This window comes from Prionailurus bengalensis, chromosome A2, assembly GCF_016509475.1.
Source record: "Prionailurus bengalensis isolate Pbe53 chromosome A2, Fcat_Pben_1.1_paternal_pri, whole genome shotgun sequence".
NCBI lineage: Eukaryota > Metazoa > Chordata > Mammalia > Carnivora > Felidae > Prionailurus > Prionailurus bengalensis.
Window position 1 is genome coordinate 73,582,906 of NC_057348.1, and position 23,931 is coordinate 73,606,836.

Sequence of the window (23,931 nt, forward strand, 5' to 3'; positions counted from 1 at the left end):
CTATCATCTCTTCTGCTCGGTTCCTCCTGAAAGCATAGATTCCCCTCGCAGCCTCTCCTCATGGGTATGCTGGACCGGGGCTTCCTCCACCCTGGCCCACCCATCAGTGCCATCTGTTTCCTGCCTTCTAAAACCTGGAAAGTCTCTGCTTTGCTCATGGCCACTCCATCTGCTCCTACTCTCAGTGCTTGTGAGTTTACAAATTTCTGTTTATAAATTTTATTTTCCTCTGTCATGTCACAGGAAGTTGGAGACACAGAGGAGTCAGTCTATTGGCTTTCAGTACAAACGAGTTAAAATCTTCAGTTGACTTATTTGGAATCCCAAAAATTTCAAATTCAGGAACTTCGAAAATCTCAACTAAAGAGTCTAGTTAAGATAAACCTCAGTTTTAAAGAATACAATCAATTTTAAGTATTCAGTATCAATTATCAATTTTCAGTATCAATTTTAAGAATAAATAGGTTTCCTGATATAAGTGAGCAAGTAATCACACAGAAAGAAAAAAAAGAGGTCAGCCAGTGGTCTTCACTGCTATAGAAAAGTGTTGATATGATTTTTTTTTTTCTAATGTTTTCTTTATAGCACTGGGACAGCTTAGCTAAAACTAAGAATTTATAAAGGGACATATTGATCCGTCATACTCTGCAAATTAAGTACTGAAACTATTTTTATAAATCAGTAACTTAAAGCTAAAGATGAACTCTACAGCAATAAAGAGAAATTCCCTTTGTACCAACTAATCTCCACAACAGGTCTATAACAGACCACTTGCTGAGTTTCTATTTTGTGGAAATACGGTAGCCAATTCTTTTCATTTATTTTTATTTGGAGGGGGGGTCTGCAGTAACTTTATTTTAAGAGAGAAACCAGGGTTCAATAAGTCTACATGATTGGAGCAGATAGTGGTTATCTTTCCAAAGGGTGAAGCCTGAGCCCAGCTGGCGGCACACAAAAGGTTAAAACCAGAGCCCAGATACCCTCTTTCCTGACTCTGCCCTGCATTGCCCACTCGTGACATGAGATGAGACACTGCACAACTGCACTGAATGAAGTAAGGGGTCCAACTGGGTAGAGGCAACATCCCGTCAGGAGACAATCAATCACTAAAGAGGATGCTGAAATCCAGTGCAGTTACCTCTTCCATGCTATTCTTTGATAAGGAAAGTGAGGGTATGGGATGAGAAGTAAATTATACACTTCTTCAAATAAGTCAATCCTATAGGATGGGGCTGACAGTCCATCAAGCAGCAGAATAGGATGAAAATCTAGGCTAGTTATAGATCTCTGTGCCTCAGGAAAAGAACAGCAATAATAAGGGAGAAGAGAGCAACATTAAAATGTCTGAAAGTATTAAAAAGAAAGGCCTTTTTTCTTTTTCTTTACTTTTTTTTTTTTTTTTTACATTTATTTATTTTTGAGAGACAGAGAGAGACAGCATGAGCAGGGGAGGGGCAGAGAGGGAGGGACACACAGAATCAGAAGCAGGCTCCTGGCTCCGAGCTGTCAGCACAGAGCCCGATGCTGGGCTCAAACCCACGACCCATGAGATCACGACCTGAGTCGAAGTCGGACGCTTAACTGACTGAGCCACCCAGGCGCCCCTCATTTTTCTTAAATAAGACAGGAAACAACATCTTTTATTTTCCTCACTGCAGCGGCAGCAGACTTGCTGGTTTTCATGAAACACGGTTTCTGGAACGAGGTCTGTTGATAAGCTTGCCCCATCACCAGAGGACAAACACAGGGCTACTGCTCATGTTAGAACTAGGTCTTCCCACAATGCCTCTTGTAGGTGCTCTTCGCATTCTAGAACTACAGAGGTGTCCCCAACACCAAAAGGTGCTTCTGTTAAAGCTCCTGATCTATTGCACTGGCGTGATCGACAGGTTTTTTGGGGGCTCTATCTTGCACATGTACACTCTTTTGGAACACTGGAATTAAAGGATGAGCAGGAGTTTGTCTTTGAGCCACAAAGTTTCAGACACCAGCCACAGATGCCTCTGCCCCATTTCACTACATGTTCTTTTCTGAAAACACATTCAGTGGTTGAGTGTTAAGTACTGTGGTTGAAAGAAATGACTTGCTCACCACCATCCACCCTCCTTCTTCCTCTGTGTGAATCTCACAACCACAGAGGCTGTAGACAGGAAGGTGGTCTTTGTTCCCTCTAACCAGGGAAATTACTTGGTGACCTAGTAAGTGGCATGGACAAGGTAGTCCACGTTGCCTGAGGTGATCATTTGTCCGGGAGATGGAGAACTCCTTGGTCAGCCTCTCCACCTGCTCGAGCTTTAGTCCTGTGAAACCAAACATGCCCATCTGGTCAGTGATGTGCTACCAGTTGTGGCAGGAGCCCTCCTTCGTGAGGAGGGAGACCAGCTGAGTCTGCACGCTAATGACGTGGTTGGCCATGCCTTTTACTTCCTGCAACCATGGTTTCTGCAGGTCAGGGCTGGTCAGGATGGTCGAGGCAATCCGTGCTCCACTGATTGGAAGGTTGGAATGCACCAGACAGATCAAAATCTTCAACCGTGACCTCACCCTGTAGGCTTCATCAGCATCTTTCCCGACTACAGTGAACGCTCCCACACACTCACCAAATAAGCCATGTTCTTGGCATAGGATTAGCAGAGACAAACATGAATGCCCTGTTCAGTGAAGTGGCATACAGCCCAGGCATCCTTGTTGCCATCAACCCTGGCAAAGCCCTGGTAAATAGGCCATGTCGAGGAATGCAAAGAGATTGTTTTTCTTCACCACTGTTGCTCTATCCTTCCAATGCTTGGGGCAAGGGTCCTCTCCCGTGGGGCTGTGGGCACGGGTATGCAGGAGAAGGACGCTTTGCTGGGGCATTTTCGAAACGTCCTCTTTAGCGCCTGTGAAGTCAAAGCTGCACGTCTTGGGGTTAGAGTATTGATTAACCATGTAGCCGCAGGCCAGCGTCCCTGAAGATGGGCGTGTGATTTCTTCAGAAGCATTTGGGCAGAAAGGCAGCTCAGCTGAACTTAAAAAAAATCTTTGCAGAAAACTGGCTCCAATCTTCAAGGCCCCAGTTTCAGAAACGGTCTGCATAGTGACATACCAGTTACTTTTCAACGTTTTGTTGTTCTCACCCAGGGCTAGTTCTGCAGATGCCTCACAAAATTCAGCAAGTCTCGCAATGGGAAGGTATTCTTTGTCAAATACTTTGCAGCAATCTGGGCCTCTGCCTTCCAGACACTAGGGAGCACAGAAGGCTTTCCATTATCATCTCAGTAGGCACCAACTCCCAGAATGATCTGTTTGCTGTTGGTGTTTCTCTTAAAGGCTCCTGTGACTCCCAGGATGGCATCCAGGAGCCCCATCTCCATACGGGTCCACCAGGAGCTGGCTCTGCCAGAGGCTGCAGCGGTGAGGCCTGGGTGGAAGGCGGTAGTGACCCTGGACAGGACACAGCCAGAGAACAGCAGGGCCAGGGCAGGTGGCAAGAAGGCAGTGGGTAACTGCAAGGCAGAGTGGAGGGCCAGCTGCCAGTTCTTTTTAAATAGCAACACAGAGCCATTCAAAACAGAGAAAGAAAGAAAACACGAACTAGTAACCTTTGAAATTCTGACTTGCTCTTGTGTGCGGCATCACACATCCATCCATTCACATTAAGCATTTGGTACGTACTCTGTGTGGTTTACTGTAGACGTATGGCACAGCAAAATGACAGGAAATATCACGGTTTTTAATTAAAAACTAACAACGTGGGGCACCTGAATGGCTCAGTAGGTTGAGTGTCCAATTTCGGCTTGGGTCATGATCTCACGGTTTGTGAGTTCGAGCCCCACGTCGGGCTCTGTGCTGACAGCTCAGAGCCTGGAGCCTGTTTCAGATTCTGTGTCTCCCTCTCTCTCTGCCCCTCCCTTGCTCATGCTCTGTCTCTCTCTCTCAAGATTAAATAAACATTAAAAAAATTTAAAAAAAAAATTAAAAAAAAAAACTCTAACAACGAATATAGAAAATAGACTAAGCTTATGTTTATTTCTTTCTTTGTGTATGTTACTCAAGGCTTTATTTATTTTTATTTTTATTTAAATTCTACTTAGTTGGGGCGCCTGGGTGGCTCAGGTGGTTAAGCATCCGACTTCGGCTCAGGTCATGATCTCACGGTTCGTGGGTTCGAGCCCCGTGTCGGGCTCTGGGCTGACAGCTCAGAGCCTGGAGCCTGCTTCAGGTGTCTCCGTCTCTCTCTGCCCCTCCCCAACTCATGCTTTGTCTCTCTCTGCCTCTCAAAAACAAAGAACCATAATTTAAAAAAAAAAAAAAAAGAAAAGAAAGAAAAAAAGACTTGGAAATTCCTTGAAAATCATGAAAACATCCTTTAGCACCTAGATTTTCCTTCCAAAGATTGAGTACTGATAAATCTTAATTTGAGATTTGATCATATCTTACAGTTAAAAATGACTAATTTGTTGAGTCATGAAAATAAAGTTTCAGTTCATGACTATATAATTGACTACATGAAAAACATACCGGTCTGTATAAAAGAACTTGTACATTAAAAGAAAAACAACCTGAAGGGAAGATTCTCTCACAGGTGTTTTAGTAGGTGTATGCGCTAGAGTCATCTGGGGAACTTTTGAAAAATGCACTTACCCAGGACCCATGCATGAAGATCCTCACTGAACGAGCTAGGATGCAGACAGTATATATTGTAAAAGGCTGACCTGATCATTCTAATTTGTATCTTGGTTAAGAATCATCACTCCATATTATCATAAAGTTGAACTATATAAAACTGCCAACATTAGATTTCTTCTTTTACTTAGAAATCAGCAATTTCATGATTCATTTATTATTTTTTAAAATAAACTTTATTTAAAAATTTTTTTAATGTTTATTTATTTTTGAGACAGAATGCGAGTGGGGAAGGGCAGAGAGAGAGGGAGACACAGAATCCAAAGCTGGCTCCAGGCTCTGAGCTGTCAGCACAGAGCCCAACGTGAGGCTCGAACTCACGAACCGCGAGATCATGAGCCAAGCCAAAGTCGGACGCTTAACTGACTGAGCCAGGCAGGCACCTCATGACTCATTCAATAGACAGTGGCCTAAGACTAAAAACAGCTAACATTTACTGAACATACTACTTTGTACCAGGCAGTAAGTTTTGTGCACCTGTTGTTGCCAGTTTTATAACACTAGCCAAGAAGTGGGCAAAGACATCCCCAGACTTTGTGTGGGGAAGTGAGGGGGAAAGAGAGGCAGTTGAGAAGGGGAGGAGGTGAGTCAGGGATGATACCACAGGGCAAATCATCATTGTATTTGGAATAAAGACCACTGGGGTTCTCGATGGATCGATGGAGGCAGAAAAGACCAGACAACAGTAATTTAAAACAAGTCCCTGGGACACCTGGGTGGCTCAGTTGGTTGAGCATCCAACTCTTGATCTGGCGCAGGTCACGATCCCAGTGTTATGGGATCGAGCCCTACGTCAGGCTCCGTGCTGAGCATGGAGCCTTCTTAAGATTCTCTTTCTCCCTCTGCCCCTCTCTTGAGCTCATACTCTCTCTCTAAAGTTAAGAAATTAAATTAAATAAATAAAACAAGTCCCACATACAGCAACTGCCTATGTGGCCAAGGAAAGGGACAAGACTCCTTGGTCATTTCCAATTCGTCTAACAGGCAGAACATGGAACAGAGTGTATGTCAAATTACTCTAAGCAGGAGTGGGTGGACGGTGAATGACAGTGGGTATCAGGAGCTCATTGGGGATAGTCATGGCTCATCAGGAATGGTTGGGAATCATAGGCTGGGAAGTAGACCCACACACAGGTAAGCTTTCAATCTCTTCAAACTGTATCACCAAAAGCCAACCATACATTTAAAATTAAAACATTAAACATGTGCACCTAAATGCAAAATAGGGGTTAGAAGCAAAGGTGTTGCAGCTCATTATCACTTAAGGTTACAGGCTTCAGCACAGATGACAATTTGATGCTCAAAGAGATAACATTCGGAAGGTCCAGGCCCCACAGAAAGTGAGATTTACCCAGGGATCTCATTCAGTAAAATATCCCCTTCAGTATACTAGCCTCTTTCTTCCAATTTTACACGTGATAGGATTTTAACAAATTATTTTCATTTTTACCTACAAGTTTCACTGCAAGATGTTTTTTATTTTTTATTATTTTTTTTTCAACATTTATTTATTTTTGGGACAGAGAGAGACAGAGCATGAACAGGGGAGGGGCAGAGAGAGAGAGGGAGACACAGAATCGGAAACAGGCTCAGGCTCTGAGCCATCAGTGCAGAGCCCGACGCGGGGCTCGAACTCACGGACCGCGAGATCGTGACCTGGGTGAAGTTGGACGCTTAACCGACTGCGCCACCCAGGCGCCCCGATGTTTTTTAAATCAAATAAACATAATGCAACTGAAGAACCACAGAAGGAAGTCTTAAAATATTCTTAATCCTCTCATTTTTCATAAAAGGAAATAAGGGCTAGAGAAGAGTTAAGTCACTTGCAAGAAATTCCACAGAAAGTTGTGGTAGAGTTAAAACTAGGAACTGACCCAGCACGGTATGATCCCGCAGAATCTACGTATCTGTGCCAGTGCAGTTAGAGCAGGCGTGCAATCACTGTGTACTCACAAACGACTTTAGAAGCCAGTATCCCATATCCTCATTCTTTTGCTCTATCCCAAAACCCGGAGTTCAACTCAAGGGATGGGCTGAGCATGTTTATTAGTAACTGGTACCCACTTACAGGCTTCCACAGTCACCAATCCATCATACTGGATGACTGAGTTCAAGTAACCTCCTGAAGGACTGGTCTCACGTGATCTAGAAATTTCATGTTATGCCAGGTGTTGAAAAACATGGTCTGGGTTAGGCAGTGGCCGGTGCTGTATGACAACACAGAAACTTGTTCCAGTAAACCCTCTTTAACAACAAAGGATCCTGTTTCCAGATAACTGGCTGCTGCTCAGAAATCACATTTCTTCTTTTCTGGGTTCTTGCCATCTCTTGCTATCAGGAGATGATATCAAGAATCAATAGTGCCTTACAGAGAGTCATAACTAATTCCAAATTAGTGAACCTTGACTCAAAAGGTTTGAAAGGAAGAAAAATAAAATAGTAAAACCTCTTACAGGCCATTTTACAAGATTTCCTACTGAAAACCAGCAAGGATGAATAGATGAAGCCTGTATTTAGCTCCAGTAGACTAAATTCTTAAGCCTAAATATAGTTGTCATTCACATAAACCCAAGAAGCAGAAACAGGAAAGTTCAGGTAGTTCTGAACTTTGAATTACTAGTTCTATTTCAGTTGAAAGGATGCAATTATAATGTATAAAGCTTGGGAATAAATTTAAGATCTTGGAATAAGAGTTTTGACCCTGCCACCCCAAAAATTATGTATTAACTAAAATACCAAAGGGACTCAACACCCCTTATTGTTAATAATGTCTGCCTTTTTATGTAACTATAACCTATCACAATAAAAAGTGAAATTAGTTTGACATGGCTTAGCTAAAATTCTTCAAAGACTCCGTAAGTGCTCTTAGGTTGAAATCTAAATTCTATAACATTGTCTCCTTATACCATGTGCCCCTGATCCCTTTTTTATGCTTCTCCCCTCAAACTTTATATATCTTAATCCTATGCATTTTCCAATTTCTACTAGTGAAGTATGTGTGGACATTTGGGAGAGTTTGGGTGAGGGGGGAGTATGGATTAAACAATAACAAAGTAGGTCGTAGGTAGTTGAACAATGATACCGAGGAAAGAGTAATAGGCCCTGTAGGAACTGGCATGACACAGGACTTGAAGCAAAAGATATACCTGAAGCGAGTTTACAATGATCACATGTTCTGAATACTATGTCCAGATCTACTTATCATTTTTTAAATAAAACAATAAAACAGGGATTATAGTATGAAGAAAAGATTAACAAGTAGAAAAAGAAAAATTTTAGTGATCAAGTTTAACTACTGTTATTCTATAAAATTTTTAGAATTTTATGTGTAACAGCTTTATTGAGGTATAACATATAATAAACTGCACATATTTAAATATGACCCACCGTAATCCCCCGTAGCACTGCCACACCCCTTAATACATTGCTCTGATTTCTATATAAATTAATTAGCATTTTCTATAGTTTCTAGAATTATGCTGTATGAACTCCATCAGGCTTCTTTCACTCCATGTAATTTTGAGATACATCCCTGTTGTTGCCTGTATCAGTAGCTCTTTTCCTTTTACTGCTGCACAGTAGTCCAGTATACAGCGTTACTACAATTCGTTTATCCATTCATCTATTGGCGGACATCTGGGTTGTTTACAGTTTTTGACACCTGTTGACAAAGGTGTAAAAGGCAATGCAATAAAGAAACGACAGTTTTGTGGTTTTTGTTTTTGTTTTTGTTTTTTTTAAGTATGCTCCATGCCCAGCTTGGAGCCCAATGTGGGGCTTGAACTCACAACCCTGAGATCAAGACCTGAGCTGAGATCAAGAGTTGGATGCTTAACTGAGCCATCCAGGTGCCCTAGGATAGTCTTTTCAACAATGATATTGGAACAATTAAGATATCCATATGCAAAAAAATGAACTGAGATCCATATTGCAAAACTTCTAGAAGAAAGCAGAGTTAGGCATATGACCTTGGATTAGGCATATGACCTTGAGTTAAGTAATGATTTCTTAGCTAGAATGCCAAAAGCAAAATCCACATAAGAACAAACTGATAAACTGGACTACCTCAAAGTTAAAAATTTGTGTTCTTTAAAAGACAGTTAAATAAACAATTACAATCATCGACTACATTCCCTACAATGTGCCTTTTATTCCTATGATTTATTCATTCCATAATGGTGACAGATGGCAACTATATTTGTGGTGAGCACAGCATAATATATAGACTTATTGAATCACTATATTATACCTGAAACTAATGTAACATTGTGCCAACTATATTCAAATAAAATCAGTTTTTAAAAACATATTTTCTGCCTTCAAAAGATAAAAGTTAAGAAAATGAAAGGATAGAAAGGTCCCAGTGGAGAAGCTGAAGTCAACATGGAATCTGAATATTCAAAATAGATGCAAAACTGTCTCAGCATGGCAGACAAGTAAGTGCACTGTTGTGGGTGATGGTGCCACTGGTAAAATGTGTCTCCTGATACCCTACCGGACACACTTCCATCTGAACATGTACCAACTGTTTTTGACAACTATGCAGTCATAGTTATGGTTGGTGGAGAGCCATATATTCTTGGACTTTTTGATATAGCAGGGCAAGAGGACTGTAACAGATTATGACCATTGAGTTATCCACAAACACATGTATCTCTAGTCTGTTTCTCACTCTTTTCTCTGTCCTCACTCAAAACATGAAAGAAAAGTGGGTGCCTGAGATAATTCACCACTGTGCAAAGACTCCTTTCTTGCTTGCTGGGATCCAAACTGATCTCAGAGATGACCCCTCCACTACTGAGGAACTTTAAGAATCAGAGAGGCCTATCACTGCAGAGACTGCTCGCAGGCTATCGAGTATATGGAGTGCTCCGAACTCATACAGCAATGCCTATGGAATGAACGTGTTTGAGGAAGCAATACTGGAGGGCCCACAGCCAGAACCAGAAAACCCGCAGGTGTATGCTGCTATGAACCTCTCTCCAGAGCCCTTTCTGCGCAGCTGGTGTCAGCATCGTACTAAAAGCAATGTTTAAATCAAACTAAAGATGAAAAATTAAAATTTGTCTTTCCAATAATGACAAATGCCCTGCACTTAACCCACATGCGCTGGTGTGAGACAAGGCCCATAGGTATGGCCCCCTTGCCTCCCCTGATACTAGTTAATTCTGAGTGATTCTGTATTGCCAGAAAAGTGATCAGTACTAGTTTTTGTTCTGTTGTTTCCAAAAAAAAAAAAAAAAAGTTTTCATTGTTGTTTAAGAGAGAGGCCCGCTTGTGATGACTCTGTAGCAACCAATTCGGGTTGCTGAAGCTTCTCCCCGGTTCCACTCTGGAGAGTAATTGGGGACATCTTGGTGGTATTTTTTATTTTCCATTTTTAGGGTGTGTGCTTGCTTTGTTTTATTTAGTCTTTAAAAAAAAGTGTCATTAACCAGTGGACAGCCCTTAAGGGGAACAGGACAAAACTGATTCCACATTCCACTTCCTAGATCTAGTTTAGAAAACACGCCCCCAACCCCAGCCCCCACCACCCCACTGGTGCTCTTAGGAGGTGTGTAGTAATGGCCTCATCAGGTAACACACTCCTTTTTGAGAGGTGACTCTTCTGCCTCCCCTTGAGTAGGTCCAGTATTTGATGAAACCCATAAAAGCAGGAGCTACCTGATCTGCCCCTCCTCTTTTCTGGGATGCACTTTACATGGGACTGTGACTTCCAAGGAGATTTGTCTGCCATTTGCTGAGCTTTTTTTTTTTTTTAAGCTAATTTCTAACTTCTTTCACTAATAAATGAAGAAAAGTATTACATCCTTTGAGATATGTCTAATGGATTGAGTTTATAATTTTAAAAAATATTCTTCCCCTTTCAAAAAGAAAATGAGAGGCGCCTGGCTGGCTCAGTGGGTAGAGCATGCGACTCTTGATCTCAGGGTTGTAAGATCAAGTCTCATGTTGGGTATAGAGAGTACTTATAATCAGAAAGAAAAGAAAAGAAAAGAAAAGGAAAAGGAAAAGGAAAAGGAAAAGGAAAAGGAAAAGGAAAAGGAAAAGGAAAAGGAAAAGGAAGAAAGAAAGAAAGAAAGAAAGAAAGAAAGAAAGAAAGAAAGAAAGAAAGAAGGAAAGATGGGAGAAAATGTTTCAAATTTAAAACAAAATACTGAGGAAAAGACAAAGGCAAATTCTGGCTCACTGGCAGGTTCTAATGATTTTTTCTGGTAAAAAGTGAATGGAGGTGCCTGGGTGGCTCAGTCAACTGAATGTCCAACTCTTGATTTTGGTTCAGGTCATGATCCCAGGGTCATGGGACTAAGCCCCGCACTGGGCTCTGAGCTGACTGTGGAGCCTGCTTAAAATTCTCTCTCTCTCTCTCTCTCTCTCTCTCTCTCTCTCTCTCTCTCTGTCCTGTCCTCCATGCTTTCTCTCTCTTAAACAAACAAACAAACAAAACTGTCTATAAGCTCCCAGGAAAAAGAATCAAGCAGATCAGGAAAGAAGGTGGTAGAGATTGAGATAATTAAATTTAAATTGCTTCTTACTCTATAAATGTACTTTTCAGCTATTTCTGAGATGACCAATTTAATGCATACCTGATACCATATTAAATCAGTGGTGAGAAAAGTTCTTGATCCATACAACTGGATCAAAACATTTTCAATGAAAACATTGTGGCCTAACAGGGTGATGTGAAATGTGTGCATAAGGGTAAAGAAAGCTGTTTACACAGAACCTCTTCTGTGCAGCATTTCCAGCCTTCCAACTGCTCTCTGGGCCTGAGTGGCTACTTCCTTGGTGGTTCCAGAGCATTCTGGACAAAAGGTCTATCAATGCATCTCACCACACTATTAGGAGATTTTCAACAGCAAAGAGCTACCCCCCCACCCCCCACCAGGTCTGTAATCCCAGTATCTAACAACAAATAACTGGTACATACACTTTCAAAAAAGAAACTAAACTCTAGAAAATGACTTTGGAGAACAAAGTAATTGGTAGTGGTAAAATCCTGAGACATTCCCCCAAGAAGAACAGGAACTCCAGTAAAGAACTGCTATGGACAGAACGGCTATGGAAGAACTGCTAAAGGAGAGTCGGCACAGGCAACAGAGTCGCGCTGCTCCCACATCTGATAATGCTATATTGTATTACTTGTAATTGCAATGTTATGCATTATGGACAAATTAAACCCTGGTCTCTGAAGCTAAGTTAGTTTCCCCAAGACTAATGTTCAAAAAAAAGCCTCCGAAAAAAAATAAAATGGAATAGTCAGAAATAATTCTAAATTTAGCAGACACGTCATGCAATTTTCTTAATAGATTAATACAATCATGTCAATGTTACATAACATCTGACCTAAAGCAATTCAATCTTCTGATAATAAGGTCACTTACTAAGATCACTACAGCAAGTGGCAAATTTCTGCAAACATTTTTTGTTTCTTACCTTATACATGTATTATAAGATTTAGGAGTTTGGGGGGCAGTAGATGTGTTATGTTCATATATCCAACCCAAGAGGTTTATGTAAGATAAGTTTATGGTCACTGACCTATTTTTGCAAATTAACCAAGGACGTGAATATCCCAGTCCTTTTTGAGAACCTAATAAGGTTCTACAGATCCTCAACACAGAAGCCTCACCATGGCCCTATTTAAAAACAAATACAAATAGAATACACTTTATACCTGCAGTTATTACTTTTCTTGAATTTGTATGTGAATCATTAGTAAGAACTGATACTTGAAAAAAAAAAAGGCTATCATAATAATCATGGTTGTGCACAGAGAAATTAATGACAAGGATATTTACTGTAACATCCATAATAATTAAGTGAAGAATTAAATTATGGATAGCCACAAAATGGGATTATAAAACAATCATAAAAATGATGCTGAGTACTGAAAGGTCCTGGAATATGTTCACAAAATCTGTGAAAGCAGCTTACAAATAATATTCATGTATGAACTTTTATTTTATTTATTTATTTAACATTTATTTATTATTGAGGGACAGAGAGAGACAGAGCATGAGCATGGGCAGGGCAGAGAGAGGGGGAGACACAGAATCTGAAGCAGGCTCCAGGCTCTGAGCTGTCAGCACAAAGCCTGACGCGGGGCTCGAACTCACAAACTGCAAGGTCATGAACTGAGCTGAAGTCAGACGCTTAACCGACTGACCCACCCAGGCGTCCCTCGTGTATGAACTCTTGAAACAGATTATGTATTAGTAGAAACAGGAAAAACATCAGACTGCAAAATAAAATTTCAGAAAGAGAACTCTAAACAGGGGCGGCACATGAGAAATGTGTAATTTCCAGGACTTTTTACTTATCTGAATTCCAGTGTTCTGCCATGTTACTTTTGTGATCAGAAAAGAAAAAGCTTAGGAAAAAAGAAAAATATATTTAAACAGTGTTTTTGTGGTGGGCCTTTAATATAATCAAACTGTCACTAATTGCTGCCGTGGACAGTTACAAAAACATTGGTCACCGCCCGGCAAAGCTGGAAGTACACAACATAACACACAATTTTGTAGACATTCAAGTGAGTCTGTGTAGTTAGCCTCCAAGATGTCTCCCAACAATCTCCACCTCCTGGTATTCACACCCTTCTGTAGTGTCTTCCTGTGATGTACCAGGGCTGACCTGTTTGACCATTACAATACAGTGGAAGTGACGGCATGTCACTTCTAGGATTAGGTTATAAAAGACTAAGGTTTCTATCCTGGACACTCTCTCTCATCACTCCCTTTGGGGGGAACCATGTTGTGAGTAGTCCTGTGGACATAAGTCCATGTGGCAAGGAACCGAAGCCTCCTGCTAACAACCACATGAGTGAGACAGGAAGCCAGCCTTCTAGACCTAGCCCAGTCTCAGATGACAGGAGTTCTGGCTGACACCTTGATTGTAGCTTCATGAGAGACTGAGTCAGAACCACACAGCTAAGCTGCTTCTGATTCCTGACCCACAGAAACTGTGAGATAATAAATGTTTGTTGTTTTAAGCCAATAAGATCGTGACAATTTCTAACACAGCAATATCAGGCTATATAGTTAGCTTATACCTTTGGAGAGCAGAGTCCTTCTAAGAACCCACCTTAGGAAAAAGCACCTAGGCTATAACCCATTTTGCTCTAAATTCAAAGTTCTGATTTCCTATCCGGTCTGACCTAAACCAGAAAAGGCATCTGAATACCTTTTACAAAATATTCAGTTCCTTAGATTTGCCTTCTACTTCCCTTCTCCCACTCATATTTCATCTCCTCTTTCAGTTACTATAAGTCTAGGGTTGACAAACCCCTTCTGCAAACAGCCAGATAGCAAATATCTTAGGCTTCTCTGCAGCAACCATGCAATCCTACGTCTACAGCTTGAAAGCAGCCATAGACAACATCTAAATAAATGGGCACAGCTGCATTCCAACAAAACTTTATTTTAAAAAAACAGTCGGTAAGCTGAATTTGGCTCCAGAGCTGTGGCTTGCCAACCTGCTATAAATGAAAACTAGTAAGACCAATGTTTCCAACTCAGGCAGCAGATTCCTTTCCCTCTAGCCGACTCCATATGTTGCTCCACAAAGCCCTGGCCCCCCAACCAATGCATCAATTTTGTTCCTCTTTACTGAATATACACGTTATTTCAACTATCTTAAAAGACAAAACAGGGGCGCCTGGGTGGCGCAGTCGGTTAAGCGTCCGACTTCAGCCAGGTCACCATCTCGCGGTCCGTGAGTTCGAGCCCCGCGTCAGGCTCTGGGCTGATGGCTCGGAGCCTGGAGCCTGTTTCTGATTCTGTGTCTCCCTCTCTCTCTCTGACCCTCCCCCGTTCATGCTCTGTCTCTCTCTGTTCCAAAAATAAATAAACGTTGAAAAAAAAAATTAAAAAAAAAAAAAAAGACAAAACAAAAACTCTCAATCCTGCTTCCATTTCTCCAGCTCAGTGTGTCTAAATCTGGTCCTCTCCTCCTCCCCTCTTAATCAGGCTTTTGTTAAGATCCTGCATTATCTTCACACTGTTAAGTCAAATCGTCAATTCTCAACCTTCATTATAGATGACCCAGATGATCACTCCCTTTTTCTTAAAATACTGTGTTTGATTTCCAGGACCCCATAATCACTTGGCTTTCCTCAAATCTCTATGGCACTCCCTTTCGATCCCCTTTGTTCTAAGTGTGGTGGACCTCAGGGTTCAACTTGAACCTCTTTTTTCTGTCTACGTTCATTCCTTCATAACCTCACTCAGTATACTTCGATAAGAGATGCCACCCAACTTTATACCTCCAGATTTCATCTCTCTCCTGAAGGCCAGACTCCCATTCAGCTGCCTCTGAAAGCTTCAGCTGGTTGCATTCCAAATTTAACTGTCCCAATTCCAAACCGTCCAAAACTAAACTCCTAATTTCACCTACCTCAACCTGCCTCTCTCTCAGTTTTTCCTTTATCTTAGTAAACAGCAAACCCATTCTTTGAGTTGCTCAGGCCATACGAGTCATTTTTGCCTCCTCTTTCATAGCCCACATCTGATCTCCTGGCAAATCTGTAAGCTCTACCCTCAAAATGTATCTACTCCTGAGAAGAATTTCCATGTTACTCTGAATAACAATAACAGTCTTACAATGAAATGTAAGGTCCTAAGTTATCTTACCAGTCCTTCTACTACTAGAAGGGGAAACACACGGCTCATTCCTTCACATTATTTAGGATTCCCCTGGGTAGAATAGAAGATTCATGGGGGCAGGGAATTTTTCTTTGTTTCCTGTTTGTTACATCTCCATTATTTTATATAGTGCACAACACATAGTAGATACTTAATATTTGTTGAATAAATGAGTTAACTGTGAGAAGAGGCAAAAAAATACTTTCTAAGGCAATAGAAAACTTATTGGTAAAATAAATTGTATGTTAATTTTTTTTCTCACTTCCTACTTTCAAAGTATTATTTAAACATAATCAAAGCCCCTGGTAACTTATGGCAGAAAGAAGACTAGCAATGAGTCAGCGGTCCTAGGTTGTGCCACATACTACTAGCCTTTAGAGACTTCAGTTTTTCTTTAATGACTGCACAAGGAGCCTTGGACCCTTTAAAACCAGTAAACATACAAAATTTTGCATCTGACTTCAGAGACTTATACAATGACAGATACTTTCCAAACCCACAGGCATTTGACCACAGCCTCTATAAAGGTGTGTTGACAGGGAAGTCTAACTTCCTGGAAAAAAATGTCCTGCTATACAGAAGTGTCAGAGTAGCTGATAAGCTGGTGACACAGAAGTGAAACGAACACTTATTAAAGGGCTGAAAATGTCCAAGGCTTTATGTTAGATACAATTAACACTGGAAAGTAGATAGGAATTTTCTTTGTTTAGATTTTTGTAATAGACCGTGTAAAAGAGCCCCCAAAATTATGTAGCATGTCCAAGGTCACACAACTAATAAATGGCTAAGCTAAAATTCAAATACAGGTCTATGAAATCCCAACCTACACTATTCCTAATGTATCATACACCAAAAGTTTTGGTTTACAAGGACACATATCTGGGATGGCAACAGAAACTGATGGAATGTTTTGATCAGAGAGACAACTAACTGGGCTCTACCTCTAGCATATTTACAAAAATTATCTTCCTAGCTGAGTCATAGGTCACTATGAAGGATAATTCCAGAGTTCCCAGAATAAGTCCCATAAGGGCAGAGGTTATGTAGACTTCCTACTGGGAAGAATCCACTCCTAAACAAATAGGGATACTCAGTTATATTTCTTCATAAAAACTAATAAATACTCCTACTTATTTTTCAAGGAAAGGAAGCTAAAATTTGTGGATGAATGCCCACCGTGTTCTAATATTTTGTAGTATTTATTATAATGACCCTGTAAGGAAGGCAGGCATCAAATAGATGCAAAATACTAGACTCAAAAGACTGTGGAAGATATTACAAATCTTTGATATTAACAAGCTGATGTAAACAGAGCCCATCTGTTTCCAAGTGCTACTGCTCAGATCTATCTACTTGGATATTCACAACAACTCAAACTCAAAATCATGATGTTCTTCCTCCTATATTCCCCTTCTCAATGAATGGCATCCTCATCCACTCAGGCTCAGGAACCCACACCAGAAACTTCCGTTATTCTTTTTTCTTTTTTCTTTTCTTTCTTTTTTTTTTTTTCTTTTCAGAATATAAGACTTTATTATCCTCTTCAACTTAAGGTAGAACTACATCACACATCAGATGAGTTTCTTTGCAAGATTACAGGTCTCAAGAATTTTCCATTCTACTTCCTTACCGTTTTCTCCAGTTTTCTAAACGCATAATGTATTAAATAGGATTACATGTGGCTATTACAGCATGACTTAAACAAGAGGAAAGGTATTTCTCCCTCACACAAAAGGCCGGAGGTAGAAACTTCCGTTATTCTTGATGCCTCTCCTTAACTTTTCATGTGCAATTAATCACTCAAGCCCTACACATTCTACCTCCTCAGCATTTCAAATGTATCTGCTTTTCTTAATTCCCCTGATCCAATTCAGGACATTATCGTATTGGCCTGAGTTGTTCTAAGAGTCGTATTATCCTCGCCTGATAGCCTGACCCCTTCCAATGCATTCTCTAGAATATCGATCTTGAGAGCACCCCAGGATGAATATAAAATGAACCACTGGAATATGGGAAAAATCAGAACTTGTATTTACATGTGTTTCTAATGTTAGAAAATGAGAAATTAAGCTTTACTAATAGCCAGCATACTGACTGACACTGGCATCCTCGCTGGGTCTCTGTCAAGTGGGGAAGGTCTATGTGGGGTTTGAGAGGTAGGCCCTGAGGGAAGACTGAGCAACCCAAGAGAGGTGGAGAGTAATGCTCTCACAGCTGTTCACTGTCGGGATATCAGAGTGTGTTTTTTAGTTTACATGACCCAGGTAGGTATGTGTAAAAATTATTCTCTACGTTTTACCTAAAACATCTTTACAAGACAGATAATTTAATAAGCTTCCTGAAAAGAAATAATGAATTGAAAAGATTCGTGCAAGTGCAGGTGAACAAGAAGACAACGGCAGGGCTTTAACTCATTTTCACTTCTAGTCTAAGCTCTTCATCAGTTTCATGGAAGAAAACGATGGCAAAGTAAATCAGATCTGAGAAGGCCAAACTAAAATGGAGGACTGAAATGGCAATATGCATTTATGTATGTAATTCTGTTAGGTTTAGGTCTGGCCTCTGACAGAAAACCCAAAACATCGGTTAAAAATAAACCTTAATTTCTATGATGATAGAAGTATACAGAGACAGGCAATCCAGGACTGACAACGTTGCTCCAAAATTATCTAACAACCAGCATGCTTCCAGTATTTTAGGGGGCAGCTGCACCCATGGTACAGAGGATTCCCAGTCATTACAAATAAGTTTAAGGTATGCAACCCTCTCTACTTTAAGAGCCCTTCCTGGAGTTTCACAAATCATTTCTGCTTGATCTCACTGGCCAGAAATTAGTCACCTGGCCACACAGTTAACTGTAAGGGAGACTGGCATTTGTAGTCTTTATCTGGGAGTTTCATTTACAAAAGAAGGGGAACACTGAGATAAGCTGTCTCCAACACTTGGTATAAACGATAAACCTCATGCTGTTCCTCATTAACCAAGATTTAGCCACAGTATCAAAATACAAAAAACAAAAAAGATATGAATAATGAAGTCCCCCCATCCACTGTAAATATGGTGCAAACTGATGTGAGGCAAAATCTGAACTGAATAGACTAGAGACTATTTGTACTATTGATTTACTTAGTGTGAATAGTCGTACATTTTGCTGCAGAAATAGTATTTCATTAAAGGGTATTACACCAAATTATGAAATACTTAGTATATGCATAAAATTATCTTTCTTAAGTTCTAAGAATTCTAAAGCCTAAAACACATTCATTTTAGATAAAAGAATTATGGAATGGTAGTATGAAACAATTAGAATTATTAAGGTATTTAGAAACTAAGTGAGGGGCACCTGGGTGGCTCAGTTGGTTAAGTGTCCAACTTCGGCTCGGGTCACGATCTCGCAGTTTGTGAGTTCAAGCCCCACAATCAGCTCCACACTGTCAGTGCCGAGCCTGCTTGGGATTTTCTTTCTCTCCCTCTCTGTCTCTCCCCCACTTGTGTGTGCTTTCTCTCTCTCAAAATAAATGAATAAACTTTAAAAAACAAAACACACAAACAAAACTATGTGTCTGGAACAAGAAAGCCTCCATGTTTTTTAGTCCTCTTTAAATTAATGTTATACTGCAGCAAAACTTTATATAATTACTCTGAACTTAACGATAAATGTTCACAAGCATCCATTAAGGCATTCCTATTAATAGTGAAATCTACATTATATTCTATTAACACTTGTTCTTCCTGTCATGCCAAAATGTCTAAAATAACACAGAAAACAAAAGGTCAAATTAAAATGCACTTGCAACAAATACTGGAAAACATACAGGTTTTTGGCTAACAAGAAGAATAAGATTCTTGGACAGGTAGATTAAGGTGCAAATGTTTCTAACATGTCAGTTAAAGTATTTTCTAGATTCTAAAATAGCAGCACACAAGAGCTGCTTTTTATTTGCTAAAAGAGCAAGGGGTCTCAGAGAAGGTTATCTCCAAAAGTAAATTGCTTCTTTCATAAAAACAGTGTGTTACATGGAAAAACAATGTAAATATACCACTGACGGAGCTATGTGGATGAATAAGAGATTCTAGGGTAAGCACACACAGGTAGCACTGCTCTGAAATTTATACTCTGCATAATTTACAGCTAACATAACAAAACTGAAACTGGAAATGCACAAAATGCTATGTTATTAACATGGTTCATTTTATAAAAATAAGACCCTAAACATACAGAGAAGGATGGGGACCACATCCCCACTCATTTTGTAATATCAACATAATCTTGATATGAAAACCTGAAAAGAAAGAAAAACACAGGCCAATCTCTCATAAACACAAATGGGAAAATATTAAAAATATACAATGGTTGGGGCTCCTGGGTGGCTTAGTCGGTTAAGCGTCCGACTTCAGCTCAGGTCATGATCTCATGGTTTGTGAGTTCGAGTCCCGCATCAGGCTCTGTGCTGACAGCTTGGAGCCTGGAGCCTGCTTCAGATTCTGTGTCTCCTTCTCTCTCTGCCCCTCCTGAACTTGTGCTCTGTCTCTCTATGTCTCTCAAAACATAAATGTCAAAAAAATTAAAAAAAAAATACAATGGTACATTTAAAAAAAATCATGATCCAGCTGGATTTGAGGAATACAAGGTTCCACTAACAAACTGATGTAATTCACAAAAGGGGAGAAAAATCACACTATTATCTCAACAGATGCAAAAAAGTCAGACAAAAATGCAACATTCATTCACGAGAAAAGCCTTAGCAAATTAGAAAAAGGAGGAAACCTCTTTATACTGATAAATAATTTTTACAAAAACTTAACAGGTAAAATAGGAAATGTCTTCCCCATGAGCTGAAGGATAAGACAAAACTGCTTCCTATCATCACTTCCAGTCAGTAAAGTCCTGGAAATTCTAGTCAGTACAATAAAGCAAGCACAGAAATAAAAGGCAAAGGACTGGATAGGAAGAAGCAAAACAGATTACTCACAGGCAACATTGCAAAAGAATTAAATTATCAATATTAACAAATGAATTTAGCAAAACTGTTGAAAATCTGATCCTAACTTAGAACATTCTATTTCTGTATTTTAAAAGTAATTACGGATCAAAGTCCTAATGTAAGACCTAAAATAATAAAACTCTTGGAAGAAACACAGGACAAAAACTTCACAATACTGAATTTGGTAATGGTTTCTTGGATCTGACACCAAAGGCACTGGTAACAAAAGAAAAATGGACACACTGGACATCATGAAAATTAGAAAATTTTGTGCATCAAAAGATTCTATCAACAGAGTAAAAAGGCCACCCACCGAAAAGGAGAAAATATTTGCAAATCATATATGTGATAAGGGATTGATACCTAGAATATACAGAGAACTCCTATAACTCAACAACAAAAAAACCTAGTTTAAAAATGGGCAAAGGACTTGAACAGACATTTCTTCACAGAAGATAAACAAATGGCTGACAAGCATATGAAAAAAATACTCAACATCACTAATTATTAGGGAAATGCAAATCAAAACTACAGTGAGATACCATCTCACACCAATTAGGATGACCACTATCAAAAATACCAGAAAACAAGTGTTGACAAAGATATGGAGAAATCAGAACGCTTGTGCACTGCTGGTGGGAATATAGAATGGCACAGCCATTGTACAAAACAGTATGGTAGTTCCCCCCAAAATGAAAACTAGACTTATCACACAATCCAGCAATTCCACTTCTTGGTTTATACCCAAAAGAATTGAAAGCAGGGTCTTGAGATATTCATAGCAGCATTATTCACAACAGCTAAAGCATGGAAGCAACCTAAGCATCCATGGGTAGATGAATCAGCAAAACTTGGTATGTATGTATGTGTGTATATATACATATATATATGTGTGTGTATATATATGTGTGTGTGTGTACATATACATATATACATATATATATATATATATATATATATACACACACACACACAATGGAATATTATTATTCAGGCTTAAAAAGCAAATAAATTTTTAAGTTTATTTATTTTGAGAGAGAAAGAGCACACACATGCACAAGCAGGGAAGGGGCAGAAAGGGAAGAGAGAATTCCAAGCAGGGACCCAGGAATCACTGTCAGGAACCCAGGAACCATGAGATCATGACCTGATCTGAAATCAAGAGTCGGATTTCGCTTAACTGACGGAACCACCCAGGTGCTTCCGAAACAGCAAATAAGTTCTGACACAGGCTACAACATCAGTGAACCTTGAGGACACTGTGCAAAGCCAAGTAAGCTAACACAAGAAGGCAAATACTGTAAGATGCCACTTATATGAGGTACTTAGAGTAGTCAATACAACAAGATGGAAAGTATACTGGTGGTTACTAGGGACTATGGGGAGAGAAGAATGTGAAGTTATTATTTATTCAATACAGTTTCAGTTCACAAGATGAAAAGAGTTATGGGGATGAATGGTGGTGATGGTTGTATAACAATGTGAATGTGTTTGGGGCGCCTGGGTGGCTCAGTCGGTTAAGCGGCCGACTTCAGCTCAGGTCATGATCTCACGGTCCGTGAGTTCAGGCCCCGCGTCGGGCTCTGTGCTGACAGCTCAGAGCCTGGAGCCTGTTTCGGATTCTGTGTCTCCCTCTCTCTGACCCTCCCCCCTTCATGCTCTGTCTCTCTCTGTCTCAAAAATAAAACGTTAAAAAAAAAAATTTTAAATAAATAAATAAAAACAATGTGAATGTGTTTAACACTGCTAAACTATACAATTAAAACGTTTAAGATGGTAGTAAATGGCATATGTATTTTGCCACAAAAAAGGAAACAATAGAATTTGAGAATAAAAACTTAAAAATATATCTGACTGTGTTAGTTGCCTGTTACTGCACAAACTACCCTAAAACTTAGTGACTTAAAATAACAAACATTTATTATCCTACAGTTTGAGCAGCCTAGGTAGTTGGTTCCAGCTTGGGCTCTCATGAGGCTACAATCAAGATGATGTTAAGCTGTAGTCATCTAAAGGCTTAAACATTGGAGGAGCTGCTTCTAAGATAGCTCATTCACATCACTGTTGTGGCAGAAAGCCTCTGAGTTCTTCACTACCTGGGCCTCTCCATTGGGCTACTTAAATGTTCTCTTAACGTGACTTCTGCTTTCTCCAGATGAGAGAAAGAAAGCAAGGCAGAAGCCAAAATATCTCTCATGACCTAGTCTTGGAAGTCACACAATGTCATTTGGTCAGCCCTATTCAGTGTGAAAGGGAACCATATACCAAGAGGCAAAATTTTGGTGCACAATTTGGAGAATGGCGACCACAAGGAACTTTGTATGGGAAACTATAAAACACTGATGAGAAAATTTGAAGAAGACCTAAAGAATGCTTTAGTTCAGGTTTATGGATTAGAACACTCACTGTAAAAAAAAAAAAAAAGCCACTCCTCCTCAAATTTATTTATAGATTTAATGCAATCCCAATAAAAATCACAGCAGGTTTTTTGGTGAAAATTGGCAGTTGCTTTTAAAATTTGTATGGAAACAATAACACCAACAACATCCAAGATGACTGTGAAGAACAACCACCAAAGTATGCAGTGATTGGCAAGCTAGGCTGTTTGGGTGTTTTTCTGTAATAAACTTATTTTACTTACTTTTAATGATATGTATTTCTTAAATGTTGAAACAATCTAAAATTTATAGAAAAGGTATGAGTACAATACAGAAAGATGTTTCCCTGAACCATTTAAGAATAAGTTGCTGGTATGCTGCTTCATCTCACCTGAACACTCTGAGCTTATTTCCAACAAACAAGGACAATCCCCGAAAATCACAATACAGTCATTACCATAGGGATATGAACATTAACACAGTCCTATCTTGGAATCCTCAGACCCCATCCACGATTCTGCACTGGCTTAGAATCATTTGTTGCCTTTGGTTGCTGCATCTCGTTGGCCTCCTTCGGTCTGGCATGATTTCTCATACTGTGACTTTCATGAACTTGACAATTTTGAAGATTACTAACCAATTATTTTATAGAACGTCTCTTAAAACTGATTTTTGTCTGATGCTTAGATTCAAGTTATGCATCTTCCACAAGAACAACACAAAAGTGATGCTGTTTCTTCTGTCTGCATTTCTTTTTAAAAGACTCTATTTATTTTTTAAAAATATTTATTTAAGTAATCTCTACACCTAACGTGGGGCTCGAACTCATGACCTCAAGATCAACAGTCACTTGCTCTTCCGACTGAGCCTGCCAGGCACCCCAACAGACTATTTTTTAGGGCAGTTTTAGGTTTATGACAAAATAACTTATTTTTGTAAATAAAGTTTTATTGGGATTTAGTCATCCCCATCTGTTTACGTATGGACGATGGCTGCTGTCTATTACAACAGCTGAGGTGAGTGGGTGTAACAGAGACCACATGGCCTGCAAAGCCTATATTTAATATTTTGGCCCTATGAGAAAACCTTTGCTGACTCCTACTCTACTAACTGTCAAGACTTCTTAGAAAGCTACAGTATTTAAGACAGTGTGATATTAGTGAATGGATACACCAGGAGTTGGCAAGCTTTTACTGTCATGAATGTAAATGTGCCCACTTTAAAAGATAACCTCACCTGAACACCAACTTGAAAATT

The 23,931-nt window shown here is 39.8% G+C and overlaps 1 protein-coding gene and 2 pseudogenes across 1 annotated transcript in view; 1 reads left to right on the forward strand and 2 right to left on the reverse strand.

Annotated features, from left to right (window-relative positions):
* The window catches only part of RALA (RAS like proto-oncogene A), a 74,092-nt gene that overhangs the window by 30,888 nt on the left and 19,273 nt on the right, over positions 1–23,931 (reverse strand). The window lies entirely within an intron of this gene.
* On the reverse strand, positions 1,607–3,614 carry LOC122487711 (annotated as a pseudogene).
* LOC122488213 lies at positions 5,745–10,188 on the forward strand (annotated as a pseudogene).